This window comes from Antechinus flavipes, chromosome 3, assembly GCF_016432865.1.
Source record: "Antechinus flavipes isolate AdamAnt ecotype Samford, QLD, Australia chromosome 3, AdamAnt_v2, whole genome shotgun sequence".
In the NCBI taxonomy this organism is placed as follows: domain Eukaryota; kingdom Metazoa; phylum Chordata; class Mammalia; order Dasyuromorphia; family Dasyuridae; genus Antechinus; species Antechinus flavipes.
Genome location: NC_067400.1, coordinates 264,070,499 through 264,096,529, shown reverse-complemented (window position 1 = coordinate 264,096,529; position 26,031 = coordinate 264,070,499).

Sequence of the window (26,031 nt, the reverse complement as noted above, 5' to 3'; positions counted from 1 at the left end):
AGAAGTGTGTAGCTAACCAGTCTGCTAGAAAAGTATCTGTGATCCTCCTCCTAGATAGTTTTATCAACAGAGACCTGATCGTAATGGAATCTGTAAGTCTCAGAAGCTGGTTGCTTCCACATCCTTGGGAAAGCTGATAGAAAAATAATAATCATAGGAACCTGATCTAATTGGTGAAACTGGTGATTTTGAGGGAAGGTGGGGAAAGAAGTAAAGAAATGAGTGAATGATTGTCTGGGCTGCCAGGGGAAACTAAGTCACATCTAGCAAGTGAAGGGTCAATTTTTGGTCCTCTCTCTTGAGTGACTCTCAGGCCTCCCATTATTCTCATTTGTTAATCAATATCATTAATTAAGTGATCAATATTGATCAATTAGTCAATGTTATTATCAATAAGGTCCCTGGCAGTTTTCTCCCAATACCCTGGTTTCTTCAAAGATAAGGAGAGGAGCACTCTGTCATTTTTGGTATCAAAAAGAAGTTATCAATTGTCTTTCATCTGTTAATGTCTCCCTAAAAGCCAGCAAATGAAAACAGAACCTGTCTTACTGAGGACTATTGTAGGATACCTCATATTAGCCCAGGAAAGGTGTGTTTGGAAAACAATTGGCTCACTCGCTGAAACTAGAGCTTTTGACATCACCATGCAGATCTGCTGGCCCCAGGCAGTGGGGCTCCTGTTCTTTTTGACCAAGGAGCAGGATGCACAATGGCAAGTCACGTCAGTTAGCATTGCGTCTGCTTAGACAGGATGCCTCCGAGTAATGTAATTTATATTTCATGCACAATTGAAGCAGCTAATGGTATAATTCTCCAAGGGGGAAACAAGTTGTTACAGTGTTAATTACATTGCAGCCGCATTCCCGCTCATAACTGTCCCCCACCTCCCCTCCCCCCAAAGCTTGGAGGTTATCAGGTAGCATAATGGAATATATCTCTCATACAATGGCACCAGTGGATTCTCTATACAGTGCGAAGCTTGGGGGGAGAGAGAAAGAGGCAGTGTCTGATTCCTCCTCTTGTGAATCAATAATTTGTTTAAACTACTATTGGTCTTGGATTCACTTCCCAACATATTCCATCTCTCTCCCAGTATGAAGTGCCTCTTTTATCATTATCAGGAAACTGAGGAAATAGGGAGATAAAGGAGCAAAATTTGGAAAAGCAGCTAAAACAGAAAAAAGAAGTCAACAAAAGCTTAAATTCACTGAATGATTCTTGGGTTTGATAGAATTCTATCTGCTGGGCACAGGCAAATGATCTTCATTTTTCGAAAAGGGCAAAAAAAAGTAGATTCTAGAAATGACATCACCTAATTTAATGCTTCCCTGACTATAAGTATCAAATGAAGCCAAACAGATGAAATGTATGCTTTCCAAAAGGGTTCAGCACTGTTATGGAAGAGGTCCAATGTACCAAGAGACTCTCCAGAGGACATTATGTTGATTGAATTAAGTTCTGGAATATTGTAGAACCTCTGAAATGAGAAACAAAATCCCCTAAAAAAGTCTGTCCTGATCATCGATAAAAAACACTAAATAAATGGGAAAAAAAAAAAAAAAAACTATTCCCTGCTGTTTAGTGGACAATTTACAAGACTCATCTATCAGTCTGTATCTTTATCTATATTTATATCTATTTCTACCTGCATCTATATCATCACCTGTATCTATATCATTTTCCTCTATATATCATCTTTATCTATTGATATCTATATGTCTTATCCATCTATGCTATATCCACATCTATATCTATATAGTTAATAACAACACCTACAATTCCATCTGTCTAGGAAATTCCTAGATAATGAAATTCCTTCTACCATTGCAGATTGTTATCTTCTCAGCAACTTAAAATCTTAATATTGTCTAGACACTGAAAGATAAAGTATTTTGTCCAGGCTCAGTCAGTCAGTAGACTGTCACAGGAAGGACATGCATCCCATGTTTTCCTGGCTCTGAGGCTAGATTCTATACATCTCATCACATTTCCTCTTTCTAAATCTATCTATCTGCCTATTTATCTAATATATATATATATATATATATATATATATATATACACACACACACACACACACACACACACATATGTACATATATACATATATATGTATACATACTTAATATTATTCATTCTTCATTTTTGAAGAGGAGCAATGACATCAAGGGACAATGTCTTGATTTTTCCATGAATTAGATTTAAGTAAGGCAGACTTGCACAAAGAAATGAGGCTCACTTTCTCTTCCAAAGTCAAAAATGTTCAATGGTAGGGCAAAAATCAAAATGACTGGCCACAGCTTGGGATGCAATGGATTATGTAAGCATCTTCAATGTCTCACCAAGCTCTAAGAGCTCCATAGGAGCTTTCTTCATGGTCTTTCAAACAAATTGTTCTCATCCCCATGTTCTGCCCCAAAGGAAATCTTTACATGTTTGAAGTAAATATCTCCCTAACTCACTGGCAGATTTGAGAACTAATATATGGATGTATGTAAGATAGAGACTGGAGCAGAGATTTCCCTTGAATAGAGAACTCTTTAGTTGAGAAAATTCTGACTACCAAAGTAGGTTGGGACCTTTTCTGTAAGTAACAGTCTCAGGGAGTTTTCTAGAACACTTGCCCATGATTACACAGCCAGTATGTGTCAGAGTAGGGACTTAAATCTAGGTCTTTCATGCTCAAAGACTATATTTCATCATATTTACATTGATATTTGTGTGCATAATATATAAAAAATATAAGTATATTCTCTATGTAAATAACATCTATATACATATGTATGAATACTACATATAACTTAAGAAATAAAAGCTTACAACTATATTAAGACTTTTGGGATAGCCTATACAGGTACATGTAATGGAGGACTAGCCATTTCAGGTTCAGTTCTCAGAGGCCTCTATGCATGTTCTGAAGACTAGACTCCCTTTACATTACTTCTTCTTCTTCTTCTTCTACATTACAGTTATCCTTTCCACATCATGACTTTTCCCATCATAGTTTTGATATATCACAAGCTGGCATAAGAAATTCAATGGGAATTTTTGGGAAGTTTTACAGAAGCCACAGACAACCCACAAAGAGGTTAGCAAATGACACAGAAAATTTTAGAAACTCAGAAATGCATAGAATATATGTATGGCATTGTATAATAACAATCTAGATTTTACAATAATGTACTGTAAACATACCATTAAAAAAAAAAAAGAAAAAAATTCAGATTTCTCAGGTATGAAAGGACTGGCTCTCTGGAGGATCTTGGTACCAGCCTGAGTCCTTGGTCTTAGAAGAGACATGAAGAGGCAGGAATCCATGTGGATGGTCAAGCATGAGGTCCATTTATTTCAAGTTCTTTCAGCCTTAAATACCTTAGTACAATTACATCACTACAGCACACTATGCATGCTAACTATAAGCACCTTGCTATTATTATGTGGATGCCTCTTTGCTTCAAGTAGAACACAGGTTGTTACTACCCCTGACTTCTCAGGAAGGCTGAGATGCCTCAAGGGGGGACGACAGCCAAACCAGACATTGTCAGCAGGTTCCCTCTGGGCTGAAGAGTCTTATACCTCACCCAGAGTTCCTCCACTATCTGTGGCCCACTATAGTGGAGGAAGACCCCAGAGCAATGAGGTCTATGACAAGGGTGAGCAAATTGCAACATACTACCCATACTACCAAAAAGTCATTGCATGGGAGAATTAGTGTAGAGGCTTTCATCAGTTTAAAAAAAAAAAAAAAGGTAGGAAAAAGTAGAGAGGACTGTCACTTAGTAAGATGAAGATTAATTGATGGACAGCCTAGATGTTTTCTCAGTATCCTAGAGATGAAAAGAGAAGATGAAAAAGATCCACATGTTGTGTGGATTCTCTTTATTGAATACATAGGAAGACAGAATTGAAAGTTGTACAGTGTAGGTAGATCTAGACATTATGCAGTCTGCCTTATGGCAAAAAATACTGTCTTAGATCCATTAGTGTACTAAAATATGAGTAATCCTACTTTTTGTTATATCTTTTATGCCTTTTTATAATTTATGCAGAATAACATAGATCAAGAAAAATTGAAGGGCTTTATAATTTGTATTTTTTAAATGAATTAATAGGACTAACAGAGTATATAGGTGGTAGTGATGAAGTTTTGAATGGTATGTTAGACAGAGAGAAACTAAAGAATTGATCCCTGAGACAAGCAGGAAGAAGGCATTGATAGAAATTAGCTTAGCGCCTTGGTCCTACTCTCTGGGGAGGTTGTTGAGTCTGAAATCCAAGTTATGTCAAACCCCTGAGACTGTAGAGGTCTCAAGCAGTCTTATCTTGCTATGCCCTGTCAGAAATCCCAGTCATGTCCATGAGGTTAAATTTTCCCTAAAAAAATCTACTTATGGTTCATCCCAAAACTGCTGCCTTCCTTTGGATAAATCTATTATGACACTCTGACTCATGGTATCTTTCTCCTTACTATCCTCCAATGCCATGTGGTATCTCCCCTAACTCTACTGTGCTTCCCAACCCCACTTCTCTTCTTACAGGTAACTAACTCTTTTAGGGTGCTAAGTCCCTTTCAGGATTTAGCCTGCCAGCTAAGGACATGCTCCAACTCATGGGAAAGCTCCCTTCTACTGGGTAATTATGAGTTACACTGAGAAACTTGTCTTTCATATCCTCTCTCAGCTCTATTTCATATTTACCATACCTGGTGTTTATTATATCCCTTCATTTTGTCAGTAACTTCTTCCCTAAATAAATCTACCTTTTGCCAGAGAGAAGGGCCAATGTGAATCCTTCACATGACTGAACTCCAACTTTTGGTGACTATCATCATTTGGTTTCTATATGACCTACATCACATTGGTGCTCAAACCACATCAATAACCTAATCAGGGAGATTATTTCCAAAGGTGAAGTTTTGGCAAGATATAGTATTTCATCACTTTTTAATGTAAGAGAATTAAGATCACTATCATATGTTCCGGGCTATCATCAGGAGGATGTCATCTTTACAGGAAGTGGGCAAGAGTAAAAATTGGGACTCAGAAGAAGAGAATGACTCAATATCATTTATCTGGTTTAGAAAAAGAGAAGGTGGGAAGAGAGAGGAGGATGTAAGCAATCTAGTCTGACTAACTGGGAGGCTCCAGATTTTTTACCTTTAAAGGTGAGATGAAAGAATGCAGCCACATTTGCATGGGAGAACCTGAGGCTCCCTGGAAGAAGAATCCATTCAAAGAATTAGAGGAAGCATGACTGGTTTTCTTATATCAGGCAAAAAATAGATTGTCCCCAAGGGCAGGCAAAGATCCAGGGCAGCAGTTTTAGGCACGCTTTTCTGTGTGTGTAGGTTATGTAGGGTGTATGTTTGCAACATGCCTGAGACAGCTAAAACCCTGGAGCCAGCAGTAGGGCTGAAGGGATGGATGTAAAAATAGAACAGGGAGGAGAGTAGCCTCACAGCCTGAAAGTAGCCTTAATTGCTATTGTTATGAGGGAAAGGGCTAGGAGAAAGGGTAAGGAGCTGCTGAGGAGGCTGAGGCCCGAAAGGGATTGCAAATTTCTGCAAAGCTACTTAGCTGTAGGAAAAAGGAATTAAAATGAAAATGATGTGTATTCACTGACTCCAAGAGATCTATTCTGATGTGCCAAAGTGAGAGGGACTGAGAGAGACTGACTCTAAGAAAGAAAGGGAGAAACACAAAGCAGTAGGAGGGGGGATAAGGAGGGAGAGTTGTAACCAAGGGGAGGGAGAGAGAAAGAAGAGAGAGAGAGAGAAAGGAAAAGAACCAGAAGCAGGAGCCAGGTGGAAATGATGGCCTCAGCATCTCAAGCAAGAAAGCCAGAGGTCTGTATGAACTGCAGGGAGAACATCTCTCCCCTGGCTGGAGCTCAAACTGCTTTGAAAAGTGGGCAAGCAAATGTTCAAAGTAAACTAGTGTGGGAGAAAAGAGGGAGGGAGGGAGGGAAAGGGCATGAGAGCAAAGAGGGTAAAGTAGCTCATAGTCCCTTTGCCTGTGTTAATTGGGTTGAAAGATGAGAATTAATGGGCAAATCCGGACCTACTGGTTCTGATGCCTAGGCTCCCTGCCCTAAAAAAGATGGCTTCAGGCTATCTATAGCCATATGGAAAATGCTTCAAATCACCACTAATTAGAGAAATGCAAATTAAAGCAAGTCTGAGATTCCACCTCACACCTATCAGATTGGCAAAAAAAAAAAAAAAAAAAAAAAAAAAAAGGAAAATGATAAATATTCCAGGACTGTGAGGAAGAAGGCACTTTGATGCCTCGTTGGCGGACCTGTGAATGGCTACCAGCATTTTGGAAAGCAATTAGAAATTATACACAAAAAGTTACCAAACAGTGGTTGTCTTTTGCCCCCAACTACGCTACTGCTAGACCTTTACCTCCCATCTCTCCGCCAAAAGATCAAGGAAATAGGAAAACATCCGATATATACCAAAATACTTACAGTAGCTCTTCTAGTGTTTTGGCAAAACAAACAAATAAACTGAATGAAGGGATATTGATCAATTAAGGAGTAGATGAGTAAGTTGTAATTTAGAATGTGAAGAAATATTATTGTACAGAAAAAAATGAGATAATGATTTCAAAATGATATGGAAAGATGTATGAAAAGCGTGAAGTAAGTAGCATCAGAAGAATAATTTATATTCTAACACTGATATTATAAAAATGAAAAATTGGGAAGATTTTTATAAACTAATGAAAAATAAGAAATGGGGGAGTGATTTATACAAACAGCTGTTGTTTGTCCTTCCTCTCCAATGGGACTTTGTCATTAGGAAGGTGATGCCATGACATGCAAGTGAATTGGAATTATGCAAAAAAGAACTGTGCAGGTCACCTGTTTCACTTTCCCCTCTAGAACCATCTGGGTCCAGTGGCAAGATATACAAACATCAGCATTGTAAAAACAAAACTGAGAAATCTGTAAGAACTTTGGCAAATACAATGACTATCCATGATTCCAGAGAGTGGATAACAAAACATACTATCCACCTTCTGACTCAGATGAGTCACGTTTAGGGTTTGAGATTAAAAATACACTCAGATTTTAGGGACATGTAAATACAATCATGTGTGTATATACATACATGCATATATATATATGTATATATATATATGAAATAGATGAAGAAATTTTTTTGTTTGAGTATGCATCTTTGTTTAAAGGAATTTGTCTTTTTTCTTCAAAGCATGTTACAGCAAGTAGGAGAGGGAAAACAGATTTTTCAATTAAAACATTTTTTTAAATTGAAAGGTGAAGAAAGTCCTTTTTATGTTGAATGTTACCTTCACTTTCAGATGAGGTCACTGTACTGTTTTATTTGATTGTTTTGACTTTGATACAAGAGTCCTCTCATGGAAGGTGAATTGAAATTGTTTGTAATGTAAAACAAAACCATATTGATACTTAAAAAAAAATAGAAACAAAATGTTTTTTAAAATGGGTTTGTACATAGTGTGTTTAGATATGCTTTCCTTGTTTCTAATTGACCTTGTTGTTGCTCTAGGAACTCACGTATGATTCATAGCTAAGGAGTTTGCATTATAAATGGCAAAAAGATCTCTCATTGACTACTGAGCTAGAAGAGATAGTGATTTGGTGGCCCTTTTGAAGAGTTTCCAACTATTGGAATTTCAATAATTCCAATCATCTAAGGCCCTCCAAATGTTAAGATATATGAGGAGTAAGGAAGCACAAGGTCCTCTGTCCACCAGATAGTGATTGTAATCCAATTGGCAGCTGTTACTACAGGCAACAATTAGGTGTGCCATGGTCTCTAGGTCCCCAGAAACTTTTGTCTCTTTTGTGTTCCTTTCCTTAACTAGGGAAACTTTGCACAGTGCCTGGCACATAGTAAGTGCTTAATAAATGCTAGGTGACTGATAAACTAATTAATTGAAAGAGCTGCAGTACCTAAGGTTGTAATGGACTAGTACCGGAAGTGTATTGGAACCAATTTTGGTATGAGTATTGAAAATCTTGGAAATTCTCAACATAAGTCAGAGTTTAATTTATTGTTTTGTTGATTGTCTAAATTTCAGAAAATTATGGAAAAATATTGATAATGTAAGTTAACTGTAAAAGTATTTGTATGGAATTTCCACACATATACATTTCTGGAGAGCCAGTTGTTAAATATTTACCAGCATATTACTGACTTGAATAAAGGGAACAGTATGTATTAGAGAAAGAGGATTCCAGAAGATCAACTTGGCTGTTTAATAGACAGTGCCCAATGCAAGGTGAAATGTGAAAGACCTAATTTGAATATGTCATTTCTCATTAAAATGAGACTCAAAATATTGGCTTCCCAACTGATTGTAATCAGTTAAAAATTGTTGCTGAATGCTGTTCTAATTGTTGTTAATGCACACTAATTCTCATGCTTAGCATTCCTTATTTTGTGTGTGTGAATAGGAATAAATTACCTGTCCCATAATTGATTCATATTGTTTATTGAGTACATTTTTATTTACCTCTTTGGAGAGATCCAGACACAAGAAAGATTTTTATCATAAGTACATTTGCTCCTGGGACAGGAGGGTAGAGTTTTGTCAGTGAGGCAATCAATGAGGGAATGGAGTACCCAAACCTACTGCAGCAGGCAGGACTCTAAAACTAATTCCCTTTTAATTCAATTTCAGTCTTGGGCTGAAATGAGTCATTCACTGAGCATTTAGCAAAAGAAAAGGCTTCTTTTGCCCTAATATAGCAAGAATGTGCATCAAGGTCCAGAAGCATTTAGCTATCCCAGATTCACTCCACCTTGTTTTCATTCTGAAACACAATCTGGTTAATAAGTCATCAGAGTATGGTCAGTCACATGATCTCAGGTACCCATTAAGTCTAAAATATCTTGACTACATGTAACTTGGGACCTTTTATACAGTCAGAGCAGGAATCTCTATCAAGAAAGTCAGAGAATGCAGAGACGCCGCAGCAAATAAATGCTGGTCCCTTACACCCCTTCATTAAAGATCAGACTCCCCCAGAAATGACCTGGGCAAACAAATGGTTAGGTGTGGGAGAGGAGGCACTGTAGGTCACCAGCCTCTCTATATCCAGCAGCAATGCTTCTTTGTTAGATCATTATATAGGTGTTTAGTAAAATTCCTAGAGAAGGCAAATACACTTCACTTCAGAAAGATATAAAAATAAGATAAGTTCCCAATCTAAACAACAGTTGAAATAAAATCAAGGAATGAAGAGAGTAGGGGAGGGACAGGATTTTGATTTTTAGCTTTCCATCCCCAGTACCTAGTATAGTGCCTTGCACATACCAGGTATTTAATAAATTTGTTGAACTGCATTGAATCACATTGCATTTGAAAAATCATGCAGTATTTTTGATGATCAAAGGCTGCTTTTAAGATTCTTCTTCTTAAATTATGGTACAAGACTATTGGGAATCACAAACTCCATGTCATCAAAAAATCAGTACTATGGGAGATCCAAAAGGCAATGGAAAGATATGTGGTAGCTGCAAGCTAGCTGTCACTCATGGCATTGCCAGTGATGCCATTTGTCAAAGAAGGGTTGTATACATCAGGGGCATATGATTTATAAATAGAGTGCAAAGGATAGTGCTTTAAGGTTTGCAAAGCACTTTACAAATATGATCTTATTTGATCCTCATGATAACACTGGAAAGTAATAATTATCACCATTTTACAGTGAAGGAAACTGAGGTTGACAGAGATAAAGTGACTTACACAGGGTCACACAGCTAGCAAGTATCTGAGGCAAGATTTGAATTTGGATCTTCTAGATTCCAACTCTAATGATCTTGCCATTGACCAGCCTAATTGCATAGGATAAAAGATAGACAAGGGCATACTGGTAACCATGTAGTAAAGTTTCATCTTAAATGCCAAGTTCTTTCAGAAGTCTTTCTTGATCCTCTTTGCCCTACTCTCACCTAAGTTGTTAATTCTCTCAGAAGTCTTGCGATCACTTGACATTATTTATATGTTGAATACTCCTAGCAGCATGTCAGTTAGTTAAAAGTAAGAATGATATTCTTTTGTCTTTATAGTCCAGAGTTCAGCACTATATCTTGCAAATAGTAGATTTTAACATATTTATTAAATTGAATGAACTTTAATACATTCAGTAGATTCTCTATGAAAGGAAATTAACAAAACTGACATCAGAGAAGACTTAGAAATGGGATCTGCACCAAAGAAGAGAAGTGCCCATACAAGGGCTATCATAGGTTCATTAAAAGTAATGACTTTGAAAACAGATTTTTTTTTTTTACATTTTAATAGCTTTTTATTTACAAGTTATATACATGGGTAATTTTACAGCATTGATAATTGCCAAACCTTTTCTTCCAATTTTTCCCCTCCTTCCCCCTACCCCCTCCCCTAGATGGCAGGATGACCAATGCATGTTAAATATGTTAAAGTATAAATTAAATACAAAATAAGTATACATGTCCAAACTGTTATTTTGCTGTACAAAAAGGATTGGACTCTGAAATATTGTACAATTAGCTTGTGAAGGAAATAAAAAATGCAGGCGGGCAAAAATATAGGGATTAGGAATTCAATGTAATGGTTCTTAGTCATCTCCCAGAGAGTTTTTTCACTGTGTGTAGCTGGTTCAGTTCATTACTGCTCCATTGGAACTGATTTGGTTCATCTCATTTCTGAAGATTGCCATGTCCATTGGAATTGATCATCATATAGTATTGTTGTTGAAGTATATAATGATCTCCTGGTCCTGCTCATTTCACTCAGCATCAGTTCGTATAAGTCTCTCCAGGCCTTTCTGAAATCCTCCTGTTGGAAAACAGAATCTTTGCTACAATTGACAGTTGTTTTCCAAAGAGTCTTCTTGGCTATTCAGTTATACTTTGAGTAATTACTATATCTGTTGCTTGATTAACATTGGTTATATATTTGATCAAAATGCTTTCCAAGATTAAAAGTTCCATTGCTCCAAATTTAAACAAACAAAAAATGCATGCTAAACTTAGAAAGACAGTAGGGCTATTGCTGGATGAACCTCCAAAGAGGTTAGGACAGAAAGAGAGGTAATATTATGTAACCTTTGCTTAATACTACTGGGGGCTCTCCTGCCAATTGAGCCAAATAAATGATTTTTAAAATGATGTTTGGCCTTCCTTACTAGTAATGATTTTACCTTGATCCACAGTATCTTTGATATATTAATGATACTACTGCCACCACTCAATTATATGATAAAATAATTCTTGTTGGAGATAACTCCCTTTCTTTATTATTTTTTCTATCCCTGAATTACCTTCTATGACAGGAGTTATAATTACTAGGACCCTCATCACATAGATGGGGCTATTTTTTTTTCTGAAGTCTTTACCCTATACAGGCCAGTTTTTTTTTTTTTCTATTGAAACTTTCCTTGAGATTTAATTGGTCTAGGGAGCTAAGATTCAAATCATTGGCATAGATTCCCGGTGGCCAAATGCACAAGCAGTCAAAGTTTGTCTCTCATCATTGACCAGCCCTCACTGTGTAGTTGTAGCCACTGAATCGTATATGGACATTGTGTGGTAAGGTGTTTGCAAGGAATTAGTAAAGTTTTTAGGTACATAAAATTCCTCAGAATCATGATCTTTCTCGGTCAATTCTTAATTATTTAGAGGTTGATAATTCAGGTCCCACCACAGACCATGTCCTAGAGAACCAGAAAATTTGTGTGAGATATTTCCTCTCTTCCATCTAATTCTAGAAGCACATACCTTGATTAAAACAGTTTTATAACTCCTATATGGAGTATGTTCATTTACTTCTCTATGCCTTTTCCTAGTAATTCTCCAGACAAAAATTCCCTCTTCCTAGGCATCACTCCCCTATGTGTGTTGTTTCCTTCCATTAAAATTTAAGTTCTTGGAAAGGAACTGCCTTTTCTTTCTTCTTTGAATCCCTGGTGGTTGGAACAGGGTTAAGCACTTGATATAAATTATAATTTTTAAAATTTATTCATGGCTCTGGTGCTATGCTGCCATGATGAAGAAAAGGATGTCACTCCTTCCCCACTCTCATTCCCTGAGAAGAAGTCTAAAGAGAAAGGGTTTCCTGACAAATAGGAGAATCGAATGAAGAGAAGAAATTAGATAGTCTCATCTTTTAAACAAACACTGCACCCTAGCCCTTAGGAATCAACACAAACCAGGGAAAGGACCAAGCGACCATCCAAGCTTCATTTCTTTATATTCAGAGTGCTATTTTTTTCCAGTTTTGAGCCTTATATTTCACTAAAAATTACTAGAACCCAGTCTTAGCATTGTGTGTTGTGTTCTCTAACTTGATCAGACCAGGAGATCTATTGTTTGCCATGCCTATTATACTTGTGTCTCAATCACATTGTTGAGTTGTTTCAGACTCTTTGTGAACTCATTTAAGATTTTCTTGCAGACATAATGGAGTAGTCTGCCACTTCCTTCTCCAGATCATTTTACAGATGAAAAACTGAGATAAATATGGTTAAATGACTTGGGTCACACAGTTAGTATCTGAGGCCAGATTTGAACTCAGGAATATGAGTTTTCCTATCTCTAACCTGGGCACTTATCACTGCACTACCTACTTGTTCCTGTATTACAACAGCCTAGCATAAAGTACTATACATAGCCAACACTTCAATGCTTCTTGGATGGATAGAATAGCTGACTTAAGTGAGAGGCAAGTGGTGCTTTGGAGGAGGATATTTATAGAGGTCTACTCTAGAATTTCTTTCTAAAAACCTCTTTATTTTTCTTCTATTATTTAGAAACAAATACAGGAAATTCTGGAAATACAGAAGGTAGAGTAACTAATTTTGAAGTTTTAGGATATTGATCATCAAAATACCAGTTGTTCTGCTTTCTCTCTCTGTGACCCATCCCTGGACCATAGGGAAGCATCTTATGGTATTTACCATAGGTGACTACTGTTCTCTCCTGTCAAATGAAGAATTTCTAGAAATTTGTTAGTTCCTTCTATCTCACTCAAAGTTACAGATTTACAATTAATGCTTATCTTTAGCATGTACTTTTTTAAATTTTATTTTTTTATTATAGCTTTTCATATAAAAAACATATGCATGGGTAATTTATCAACATTGACCCTTGCAAAACCTTCTGTTCCAACTTTTCTCCTTCTTCCCCCCACCTCATCCCCTAAATGGCAGGTAGTCCCATACATATTAAATATGCTAAATTATATGTTAAATATATTATATGTATTATATTTATACAGTTATCTTGTTGCACAGGAAAGATCGGATTTAGAAAGAAGGTAAAAATAACCTGAGAAGAAAAAAACAAAACTGCAAGCAAACATTAACAGAAAGAGTGGAAATGTTATGTTATGGGTCCATACTCATTTCCCAGTGTTCTTTCTCTAGGTGTAACTGATTCTGTTTATTACAGATCAATTACCATGTACTTTAAAAAAAGTAACATTTCATAATTTCCAGAGAAGAGGTTATCCTTATAGAAGTGGATAGAATGGAATTTGGGAAGTCCCTATCATCAATGTAAGGCAGGAAACTACAGCTTCTCACAGGACCACAAAAAGTCATATCATAAAACTCTCATGAAATACTCAAGGCTACAAACTTGATTTCTTGCCCACTAAGTTTATTGTATCTCACTTATACTTTTAGGCATTCACATAGTTTTCTAAAGACAAGAAATCTTGTATTTCAAATGAAGCAAGTACTAAGTGCCAGTGACTTCACACACACACACACACACACACACACACACACACACACACACACACACAAAACCTCTCAAAGAAAAATGAGCTGCTACCCATATTTTGTGGCAACTTCAATCCCTGGTGACTCTGGCTTTTGTGATGTTTACCTTGTGGCTGATAATGCTGTACAAGTTTATTTTCTCCAAACACCATAAAAACCATAGAAATTTTAACACTCACTCAACCCTTCAAAAAAGAGTTCCAACTTGTCAGACAAAAAGATTGGATCCAACTCCTTAAGCTGATTGTTAAAAAGTCAGTAAAAATGAAGAAGGGAACAAATCACACATGAAATATTTTTAATCAAGTGGAATATTTTGACTGTTTTGATGTTAATCTACTAAAAGGAAGGATCTTAACCTCTATATCCTCATCTATTCCTTATTCTAACTCATTCTACATATCTAATTCATTGTCATTATTACCTGTTTTTACTTTTACAATATCTCTCACATATACTATATTATACTATAGTCTCTGTTTCTATCTCTATCTCTATCTTCTATATGTGTCCCTCTCTGTCTCTGTCTGGCTCTTTCTCTGTGTATTTCTGTATGTGTGTCTCTCAGTCTGTCTCTGTCTATCATTCTCTCTTTTAGGGTCGGTCTCTTTCGTAACCTCTCTCTCTCTCTCTCTCTCTCTCTCTCTCTCTCTCTCTCTCTCTCTGTTTCTCTGTGTGTGTCGCAGTTTTTCTTTTATTATAGTTTTTTATTGACAGATCATATGCATGGGTAATTTTTCAACATTGTACTTGCACTCACTTTTGTTCCTACTTTTCCCTTCCCTCCCTCCACTCCCTCCTCTAGATGGCAAGAAGTCTCATGCATGTTAAACATGTTAAAGTATATCTTAGATGCAATATATGTGTGCAGATCTGTACAGTTCTCTTGTTACACAAGAGAAATCGGATTCAGGAGGTAAAAATAACCTGGGAAGAAAAACAGAAATGCAAGTAGTTCACACTCATTTCCCAGTGTTCTTTCTCTGGGTGTAGCTGATTCTGTCCATCATTGATCAATTGGAACTGAATTGGATTTCTCTTTGTTGATATCCACTTCCATAAGAATATGTCCTCATACAGTATCATTGTTGAAGTATATAATGATCTCCTGGTTCTGCTCATTTCACTTAGCATCAGTTTATGTAAGTCTCTCCAAGCCTCTCTGTATTCTTCCTGCTGGTCATTTTTTACAGAACAATAATATCCCATAACATTCATATACCACAATTCACCCAACCATTCTCCAATTGATGGGCATCCATTCAATTTCCAGTTTCTAGGCACTACAAAAAGGGCTGCCACAATCAGTCTGTCTTTCTCTGTGCGTGTATATCTCAGTCTGTCTCTGTTTTCCGCTGTTTGTCTCTCTGTTTGTTTGTCTGTCTTCTGACACTGCAGTTTTAGCCTAAACTACTGCAATCCTTTATAACTGGCCTTCCTGACTCAAATTTATCCTCAAAAATCATAAAATAAAGATGGGGTAAGTGTACCACCACTATCTCCAATTCGATTAATGCCATTTAATCCCTATCTACTAGTATCCATTAGTATAAATATGATATCCTCTATTTGCTATTTGTTCTTCACAATCTTGTTCCTTCCCTACCTTTCTAATCTTTTTCTTCTTTGTTCCCTTTATACTATATTCTATAATTAAGTTATACTTGCCTATTTGTTCCACACATATCTCAAGCCATTTCCTGACTCCATGCTTTACTCTGGCTGGCTCCCATGCCTGAAATACTCTCTCTCTCTCTCTCTCTCTTTCTCTCTCTCTTCACCTCTGTTTCTTATTTCCCTCACTTCTTTCAAAATTCAGCTCAAATTCTACTTTTCTTTTTCTTTCCTGCCACAAACTGCTATCTTTCCTTCTATCTGTACCTGTATCTATCTATCTATATATCTGTAAATATACATAATCTATCTATATGTATCTATACATGTATTTCCCATGAATCTAGTTATTAATATATAGTTTTATTCATTAGCATGGCAATTATCTGTTTTTATTATACTGTTATAGAAATGTTTGTTTTATTCCATATGTATATTATATATATATATAAAATTTAAATTTAAATTTTGAGCTTCTGGAGAATGGGGCATGAATTTTCCTTTCTTTGTATCCTCAGCTCTTAGTACAGGGCTTAATATACAGTAAGCACTTCATAAATACTTGTTGATTGATGATTGTACCCTAAATGTGCTAGAACTCCATGTTTCTATCCTAGGCTCCCTTCTCTTCTCATTCAACACTCCTCTTGATGATCTCAGCATCTGCCATGGGTTCCATTATTAGTCCTAAGCCAATGTATCCAGGTCCACCCTCTCTGTCTTGATTTAGTTCTATATTACCAATTTCCTATTAGACATTTTCAACTGGCTCTCCCATAGACATCTCAAAATAAATGTGTTCAAAGTAGGAATAATTAATTTTCCTCTTAAAAAACCTTACTTCTCTTTCCATCCTTCATGTTCAGGTTTGAGAGTCCTGGTATCACTCAGGTTCATAATCTCAGTTTCAACCCTCTCTCCCATAATGTCTTCATCTGACCAACTACCAACTCTTATCTGTTTTACCACCATGACATCTTTGCCATTCAATTCCTTCTCTCCATGCCCATAGATACCACACTAAGTACAATAGACTCCTAAACTTATCTCTTTGCCTTAATCCTTTCTAAAAATTGTTTTTCTCACCCCACCCAAATAATTCCTAAAGAAATGTCTCTTCTGAGCAAAAAAAAGTCCATTGTTTCACTATCACATCAAGGATATAAGATAATATAATAAGAAATTAAAGTCTTTCACTATCTTGCTCTCTCAACTTTTTCTAGCTAAACCTGGAGTTGAGAAGAACTAAATTAAAATCCAGTCTCAGATGCTTACTAGCAATGTGTCCCTGGAAAAGTCACTTAATATTTGTTTGTTCAATTTCCTCACCTGTATAATGGGAATATAACACTTACCTTGAGAGGTTATTATGAGGCTCAAATGAGATGGTATTTATAAAGCACTTAGCATGGTATCTGGTACATTGTAGGCATTTAATAAATGCATGTTTTCTTTCTTCTTAGATATCATTACTCCCTTCTACCCACATACCCACTCTAACCAAATTGGCTTCACTGATGTAAAATAATTTGCTATTTATCCCACCTGCCTTTGTATATAGTCTGTCTATGTCTGTCATATTCTCCCTTTCTTTCTCAGAAGCCATCATTTCCTTCACAACTCAGTTTTGTCAAGAGCCACTTCCTTTAAGAGGTCTTTCTTGATGCCTCTAGTTGTTAGTGCCTCTCTATGCCAAATTATCTGATATTTACTTATATGCGTGCATGCAATTTCCTGGATAAAATAAGCTCCTGGAAGGCAGGAACCAGTTTTGCTTGTTCTTATCCACAGTATCTGGATCAGTGCCTGGTACATCAGTAGATGCATATTAAATGTCTATTGATTTTTTTAAAAATAAAATTAAGGGATGGAAATCAGATCAAAAGAATTCACAGGATCCCAATAAGGATGAACCCCATTTAAGTCACCCAGATGCCCAACGTGTGACAAAGAAATTATTTGAGAATGAGAAAAAAAGAAAATACCACATATGAAAGAATAACAATTCAAATGGCACAGGATTTTTTAAAACACAGCACAAAGAATGGCTGAATATAAATGAATAAAAAGCTGAAATAAGATACATTGAACATGAAGGAAATTAAACCTTAGTCTTAAATCAGCTACCAGAAAAACTGAACATACATTTCTATGATAAAAGTTGATCATTAAAAAAACCATAAACAGTTCTAGAACCTTAAGTAGCTTTTGATATATAGAATCACCAACAAAACTGGCCATAATTAAAGTACAAAACCAACAGCAATTTTATAAAATGGAGAGAATTGCAAAAAGGGCCCAGCCCTTGGAGTATGTACAGTATATACTGATTGATATGAACCCACAGAAGTGAGCCTACTTCTAGAAATGTGTGATGGAGTGTTCACCCTTTGCTTTTCCCCAAGCCCCAAAAGATATTCTCTTCTTTCCTGTCTACTTATTGAATTGTGATTAAAAAAAATACAAACCCTTTTAATTGTCTGTTCAGCTGGAAGTGAGTATACAAAAGATGTAATCTCTCTATTTTCCTCAATATTGAACCCGAGTTGTTAGTCAGTCAACAAGCATTTGTAAATGCTTACTATATGTCATGCAAAAAACCAAAAACCTGGGGATACAAAGGCCAAGAGGGGAAAAAAAAAAAAAAAAGATCCTGGCTTCCTGTGTGAGTTTTCCATAATCTTTTTTTTTTTTTTTTTTTTTGAAAACATACAATTGGCATTCAAACAATGGCCAGCTCAATAGACTTGAGCTCTCTGCAGTAGAGTTGGAATGCTTGGCCTTTAGTTCAAAAAAGAACCTCAGTGTCTAGCATCTTATCTTGCCAAGTGATCTTCAGAATCAGATGGAAATGATTCCATTTCCTAGCATGATGTTGCTATACTGTCTAGGTTTCACAGGCATACAACAATGAGATCAGCACAATGGTTCTGTAGGACAGAGCTTCTTAAATTTTTTCCACTGTTGATCTTTTTTTGCCCAAGAAATTTTTACATGACCCTGGATATATAGGTATATTTTAAAAGTATACTGTTAATAAATCATAAAAAATATTTTAAAACAATTCTTTGGTATATATAGAATTTCATCATTTATTAAACACAAAAACAAATTTGAATGCTAATGAGATGGCTGTGCTTGCTTATTTTTTATATGAAGAATTAAATCTTGATTAAATATTTGATACTGCAGCACACAGAGCATTCAGAAACCTTTCACTGTTGCCAAATTTTTCATGACCCCCACATGCAGTTATGCAACCCCATTTAAGGTTGTGACCCACAGTTTAAGAAGTTTTGCTGTAGATTTTCAGTTTGGTAGTCAATCTAATACCTCTTCTCTCCCACATTTTCCTTCAAGCAAACAAATATGTACAAACAAGATATAGATGGAATAAATTTGAGGTAAATCTCAGGGCGAAGACATTAGCTTGAAGGGGACTGGGAAAGTCTCTTTGCAGAAGATGGGATTTGAATTGAGACTTGAAGGAACAAAATTCACCTGGAGGAACAAAAGGTCAAGAACACCAAGAGAATCAATGAAAAAAAAAAAAGTGAAGGAGTTAGTCTTGCAGTACCAGATCTCCAGCCACACTACAAAGTCATAATCATCAAAACAATTCAGTACTAGATAAGAAATAGAATGGTTGATCAATGGAATGAATTAGATACTCAACATACTTGTGTAGGTACTAAACAATTATAGTGACCAGGTGCTTGATAAACCCAAAGATCACAGCTATTGGAGTAAGGACTCATCATCTGACAAAGTGCTAAGAAAACTAGAAAGCAGTCTTGCAAAGACTAGGCACAGACCAATATCTTATACTTTATACCAAGATAAGCTCAAAATGGGCATATGATTTAAGCATGAGTGCTTATGATGATGCAAATTAGAAGAACATGGAAAAAAATGCCAGATATATGGACAAGAAAAGAGTTTAGAACCAAGAGATAGAGATGATTGTAGGAGGTAAAATGATAATTTTGATTACATACAATTAATTTATTTTTGCATAACAAAACCAATGCAGTCAAGCTTAGAGGAAAAGCAGGAAACTGGGAAGGGGGGAAGGTTTTTGTTGTTGTTTTTGTTGTTACTGCTTTTAGGAAGTTACTCTGATAAAGGTTTTATTTTTTAGGTTTTTTTTTTTTTGGGGGGGGAACTGAGCCAAATTAGTTTGTTTTTTTTTTAAAGCCATTCCCCAATTGATAAATGGTCAAAGGATATAAACAAAACATTTTAAGAAGAAGAAATCAAAATTATCAAGTCATATAAAATGTTTTAAATCACTAAAAATTAAAGAAATACATATTAAACGCAGCATACTTATTGAGCTGGCTAACATGAGAAAAAAGGAAATTATAAATGCTGAAGAGAATAATTGGGAACTATGTCCAAAGAGATATAAAACTGTGCATATCCTTTGATCCAACAATATCACTACTAAGTCTATATCCCAAAGAGATAAAAAGAAAAGGAAAAGTATACATATATAGAAAAATATTTAAAATTGTTGTTTTTGTGATGGCAGAAAATTGCAAACTGAGGAGATACTCATTAATTGAGAAATGGTTAAACATGTTAAGGTATATGATTGTAATGGAATCCTATTGTACTATAAAAAATGGCAAAGGGGATGGCTTCAGAAAAATTTGGAAAGACAAGTAAACTGATGCAAAATAAAGTGATCACCACCAAGAAAACAATGTATCCAGAAACAATTATAAGTTGAGATTATAATGACTCTCAACCATGAAAAACTTTACTATTTTGATCAATATATTGATCTATGACAATTACAAAGGACTCATGATGAAAAAAATGGTATCCATCCTCCAGCAAGAGAATTGATGGACTCTGAATGCAGAGTGAAGCATATTGTTTTTTCACTTTTACCCCATAACATGATTATTGTGGAAATATGTTTTGCATGGCTTCATATGTATAATGAGAATCACAATTTTACTTTGTCTATGATAGTGGGGAAGCAATGAAGGGAGGGAGAGAATTTGGAACTGAAAATAATAAGTTAAAAAATTAAGAACAAAATAAAACAAAAAGGTATTTTAGGGCAATAATCAACTATTAGATAATATTGAAAAGATGGGACTAAAGTGAAGTGAACTATATTACTAGAAAACAGCTAATCCTTTTGGGTTACCTTTAGGACTCTAAAGGGAGTAATAATCTCCTGCTGGGCATCTAACCTATTGGAGAGAATATATTTTAGAAGAGTAAGCCCAAAGCCTCTTTGTGCACATTTACAACTGTGAATAACTAGTCTCTCATCATGAATTTCATAAAAAGATAACAAAAAGACAGAAGAATTGTTTTGATTACTATCTATTCCAATCTACCTATTACTATCTTAATTACCATAAGAGGATTTTAAAAATCTTCAATAGTCAAATGGCAGACTTTATAACATAGTAAGGTGGCACAGAAGCTCACTGTACTACCCTAGCCAAGTCAGTTAATCCTGTTTGTCTCAATGTCTTCATCTGTAAAATGAGTTAGAGAAGGAAATTCCAAACCACTTACTCTAGTATCTTTGCCAAGGAAACCCCAAATTGAGTCACAAAGAGTCAGACATAACTAATTGACTAAACACAATAAAAGTTGGTAATATCATCCAAATTAATCTATAGAATTACCATAACACTGATAAAAATATTAATGGAAAACCTAACAAAATTAGATACAAAAAACAGTAAAATTTATATTGATAAAAGAACAGTTGTGAATTTAAAGAGAAGTTACAAAGAAAAAAGAGACTTTCAATGTCAAAACTCAAATTATGCTAAATAGCAAAGTTCAAAATGTTTTAATATAAAAGAAAAAAGAAAAGAAAAATAGATAAAACAGAATAGAGTCTCTGAATCTGAATCCAAAGCATTCAACAACATGCAATAAATCTAAGTATTCAACCAATCTAAGATCACAGAACATCAAGGAAATAATTCATCATTTAGTGAATTGGGTAACAGTATGGCAAAAAACTGGATTCAATCCCCATTTTGTGAAATATACCATAATAAATTCCAAAAGAATCAGTGATTTAAATATTTTAAATGATATAAAATTAGAAGTTAATGGAGATTTATATTTTAAAACTTGACAGTGGAATATTATTTTGTTTAAAACTGACCAATTCTAAACTAAGCAACAATTAAAAATTTTAAAAATACAATAATTTGAATATAAAAAAAGAAATCACTCTTCAACAACAACAAATATCTACTAAGAATAGAAAGAGAAAAAACAGAGCAGGAAAAATATTTAGAATAACCTTTTCAAATATACCCTAAAATCCATAAGAATCTATAAGATTTCATGAGAACTTAACACAAATTTATAAGTGTAAGATCCATTTCCTAGAAAATAAGAAGTAAAGAATACCAGCAGGCAGTTTTCAAAAGGAAAAACACAAATTATCAAAAGTTTTCAAACTTTCTAATAACCAAAGAATTAGAAATTAAAAGACCTCTAAGATGCTGCTGTAATATTCATTAAGTGGGCAATTAGAGTTTAATATTATAAAAGTCAATGCTGGCATGAATGTGGGAAAGCAGGTATTCAATTTCACTGGTAGTAAAGCTGTGAAGTAGAACAATCTTTTTCTTTTTCTTTCTTTCTTTCTTTTTTTTTTTTTTTTTGGAAAGCAATATGGAAGTATACAATAAGAACTCCAAAACCATTTATTAAGGATGTTATGGGGAAGAGGAGACTATGCATACAAAAATAACATCACTATTCGTAATAGCCAAAAATGGGTTATGATAATAGATGACAGTTAGGTACCACTCTAATATTTATAGAGTACTTTACATATGTTAGATACCCAGTGGATTATAATGGTAGTTATAAATTTAGTTACTGAACTCTACTTTTAGTTGTTCTGTTAATACGTTCTGCAAGTATTTTATGTTTAGTGTTTCTTTTATGTATAGGAATAAAATACCTGTCCCATGGCTGACTTATATTATACATTGAATTCCATTCCACTTCCTTTTTGGAGAAAATTTAGATGTGAGCCATAATCTAAGCTATCAGTAAATTTTCCAAGATAGCCAGATGAGGATTTAATGAGCTGAAGAGTATGAGGAAAAGGAATCTAGCCCTTCATTTCAGAGACTGGGCTCCTCTATGTTTCAAGAAGCAAGCTCCATTTCTCCAATATAATGGAAAGGAACCAAGGAGAACAACTTTTAGCATGCTCCATAATGGGGTCATTTTTTGCTACACATAAATTAAAGAACAAAAAGAAAAGTAAGAGAAACAAAAGCTTATAAATAAAAGTGTAAATTTCATTTTTCATTATTTGAATTTTTTAAGTGAATACATATCATCCATGTTCCCTTCTGAACTTTTCTGTGTATTTACATAGTTTTTATTGCTGTTGTTATTGATTTTTTTTTTTATTTAGTCATGGTATATATGGTACATTTCCCCCCCAGGGCACTTAGTAATGCTGAATAACATAAGAAAAGGGAACCTAGCCCTACCTCTTGTTAAAGGCCAGGCCTCCGAGGAATGGTCCAAACTGTATTCCTAAGTACAGAACAAGGAATAGGCTCAGGATTCCAGATCCTGTGGACCCAGCAGCAGTTTTTTTAATTGTTCCATATGTTTATTGATAGATATTGAATATAATAAACAATGATGGACAACTTTTAGGTGATAAACTTCTTTAAACCTACCTAGACTAGATAAGTAGTCCATCCCTGGGTCTGTTTTTAAAGCCTTTCTTTCCAATTTGCTAATGCCTATCAAAGTTCAGTGTTCCACTCTACACCAAGACAAAAAAAGGCCTTGGAGTAGGATTCTTGTAAAGAGAATCAATACAGGTAATCAAATTGCAGGTATACAGTTTAATTAGCAGGTTTGGCTTTTCCAAATGAACAAACATATTTGGTTTCTCTTAATTCAACTGTGTTTCATATCCCCAGTATAATTAGATTTTGTTTCTCAGTCTCTTTGTCCTTAATAAAGAAGATTCCTTTTATCTGGTATTGGCATAAGGCCTAAGGTGAGCCCAGATTACACTTATAGAAACTTTCTGAAATATAGAACTGGTTGCACTCTATTTTCTATTCCCAGGAATTATCTTCTACTCAGTCAATTAATCAATCAATAAACAATAGCATTTATTAAGTGACAGTTACTATGTGCCAGGTGCTATGCTATGCTAAGATAGTCCCTGTTCTCAAGGAGCTCATACTCTCAAGGAGTATGAAGGGAAAGACAACATGCAAACTATATCCAAAATAAGCTAGACACAAGACAAATAGAAAATATTTAAAAGAGAGAAGTCAGTAAAAGTTCATCCATTCTAAGCCACTATCTATAAACTAAACATTCCAATATTTTGTTAATTTAAGCCTTTTCCTCCTGTTAATTCAAAATTCACCCTATGTTTCCATTTATCTCTAGTCTCACTATTTGTGGTGAAATTTGTTGAAAAAGTGGAGAATATATGATTGTTATATCATAGTCTAGATCTATGATTTCATCTATACAGAGAATTTTCAGTATGAAAACTCCCCCACTAATAAAGATTGGCTACTACTCTGTAATTTACAGTCTTAGAGAATTGCTTCAGGCATTGAGAGGTTAAATAGTCATTTTTCTAATATGTGTCAAAAGCTGAACATTGAACCTAAGTCTTTGTCTCCAAGAGCAGCCTTATATCTACTATCCCCAATTGTCTTTCATACATGTAAATTGTATAGATTTCATCAAAATCCATTTAAGGGTCAATGGCAGTACTTGAGATGTTGGGTTTCTAGCTAAATAAAAGAAAAATATTCAGTTTCTATAAGTATAGGGAATACTTCTTACCTCAGCTCTGCCCATCTTTGGAAGCTAGGAAGAACAGGATACCTGAGAACTCTAGTTCAGAATAGTAGATTCGGTCAGTAATGGGATTCGTGGGATAATAGTTTTAGAGCTAAAAAGGACCTTAAATATTATCTGATCCAACGAGGAAGATCATGCAAAGACACCGAGTTCTCCAGTGTCCTTATCTCTAGAACAAAGATCCTTATATAGTGTAAGGAGCAAAACCTGGATCTTTTTTTTATTTGCTGCTTTGAATTTTGTTTTTGTATTACATACATTTAGAGATCTCTCCAATTAGAAGTCTCTTCAATCAAGGTTTAAAAAAAAAGCATTAAGTAAAAGTAATAATACAGTGACTTCATCAGAAAGTACCTACAACATTTCACTTCTGAATCATGTTTTCTCTCCCTGTCCCCGCACCATTAATAAAAATTAAATAGAAATCTATTTTCTCTCTTACATATCTTCCATCACATTGAGGGAAAAAATAAACAAATGCATAGTCAAATGTATATACACATACATGCATACATATATATGCATGTATGTCTCATTCTACCCACAAATTAATCACTTCTCTAAAATAGATTACATTTGTCATCATCCATCCTCTTGATTTTTGAATGACCATTATATTAATCACTGGGAATAGCTAGATGGTACAGTGATTAGAATGTTGAGTCTTATAGGTGGGAAGATTCATTTTCTTGAGTTCAAATATGGCCTCAGACACTTACTGTATGACCTGGGCAAGTCACTTATCCTATTTGTCTCAGTTTCCTCATCTGTAAAGTAAGTAAGGAATCTGTAAAATAAAAAGGAAATGGCATTGCCACTCCAGTATCTTTGCCAAAAATAATTTTAAAAACCAAATAGGGTCACAAATGACTGAAACAATCAAACAAAAATGACATTGATTGTACTTCTTAAAGTTTTCAAAGTTGTTTTTTGTGGTGTTGTAATTGTATAAATTGTTTTTCTTTCATTTCTATCAATTTATAAATCCTTAAATTTGTTAGTTTTAATAATATTGATGTTACATGTGTTATAAATATTTGACTATCTTCCTTTCACTCTGTATCAATTTATTAAATCTTCCCATGTCTTTTTGAAATTATTTCCTGATATATTATAGAACAATGGTATTCCATCACATTCCTCTTTAAAAAAAATACAGCTTATTTAGTCATTTCTCAGAGAATCAGAATCTTCTTAGTTTCCAACTTTTTGCCACCATAGAAAGATCTGCTATAAACAGTTTTGAACATATAAGACCTTTTCTTTCTTTAATCCTCTTTGGTATGGTTCTAGAAATGACAAAGATAATTAGGTCAAAGGCCACACCCTAGGATTAGAACTCATTTCTTTCCTTTTCTTGTAGCATATCTATCAATTGTTCCATAATACATTCAAAATCAGAGATAGAAATAGTTGGTTTTTTAAGTCACATATAAATACTCAGTGAGTCTTGAAACACCCTGGGACATATGTTACAAAGTGTTTCTAGTAGGTTTAGCAAAGAATTTCACTTTATGCCCAATGAGAAAAAATTATAAAACACTTAGCACAGTGCCTGGCACATAATAAGCATTATATAAATAGTAATTATTATTATATTATCATTATCATACCACACCTTCATTGCTCCCCAGAATTGCAGTTCTTGTATAGTTTTTGTATAGTCACCATCGTCACCATCCAAATTCAATATTCCCAATCTTACTTTTTCTACATCTTCTAGGTTACAGATTAATCTGAATCTTCTCCTCTAGGAAACCTAGCCTCTTCGTTAGAAAATTCTCATTAGAA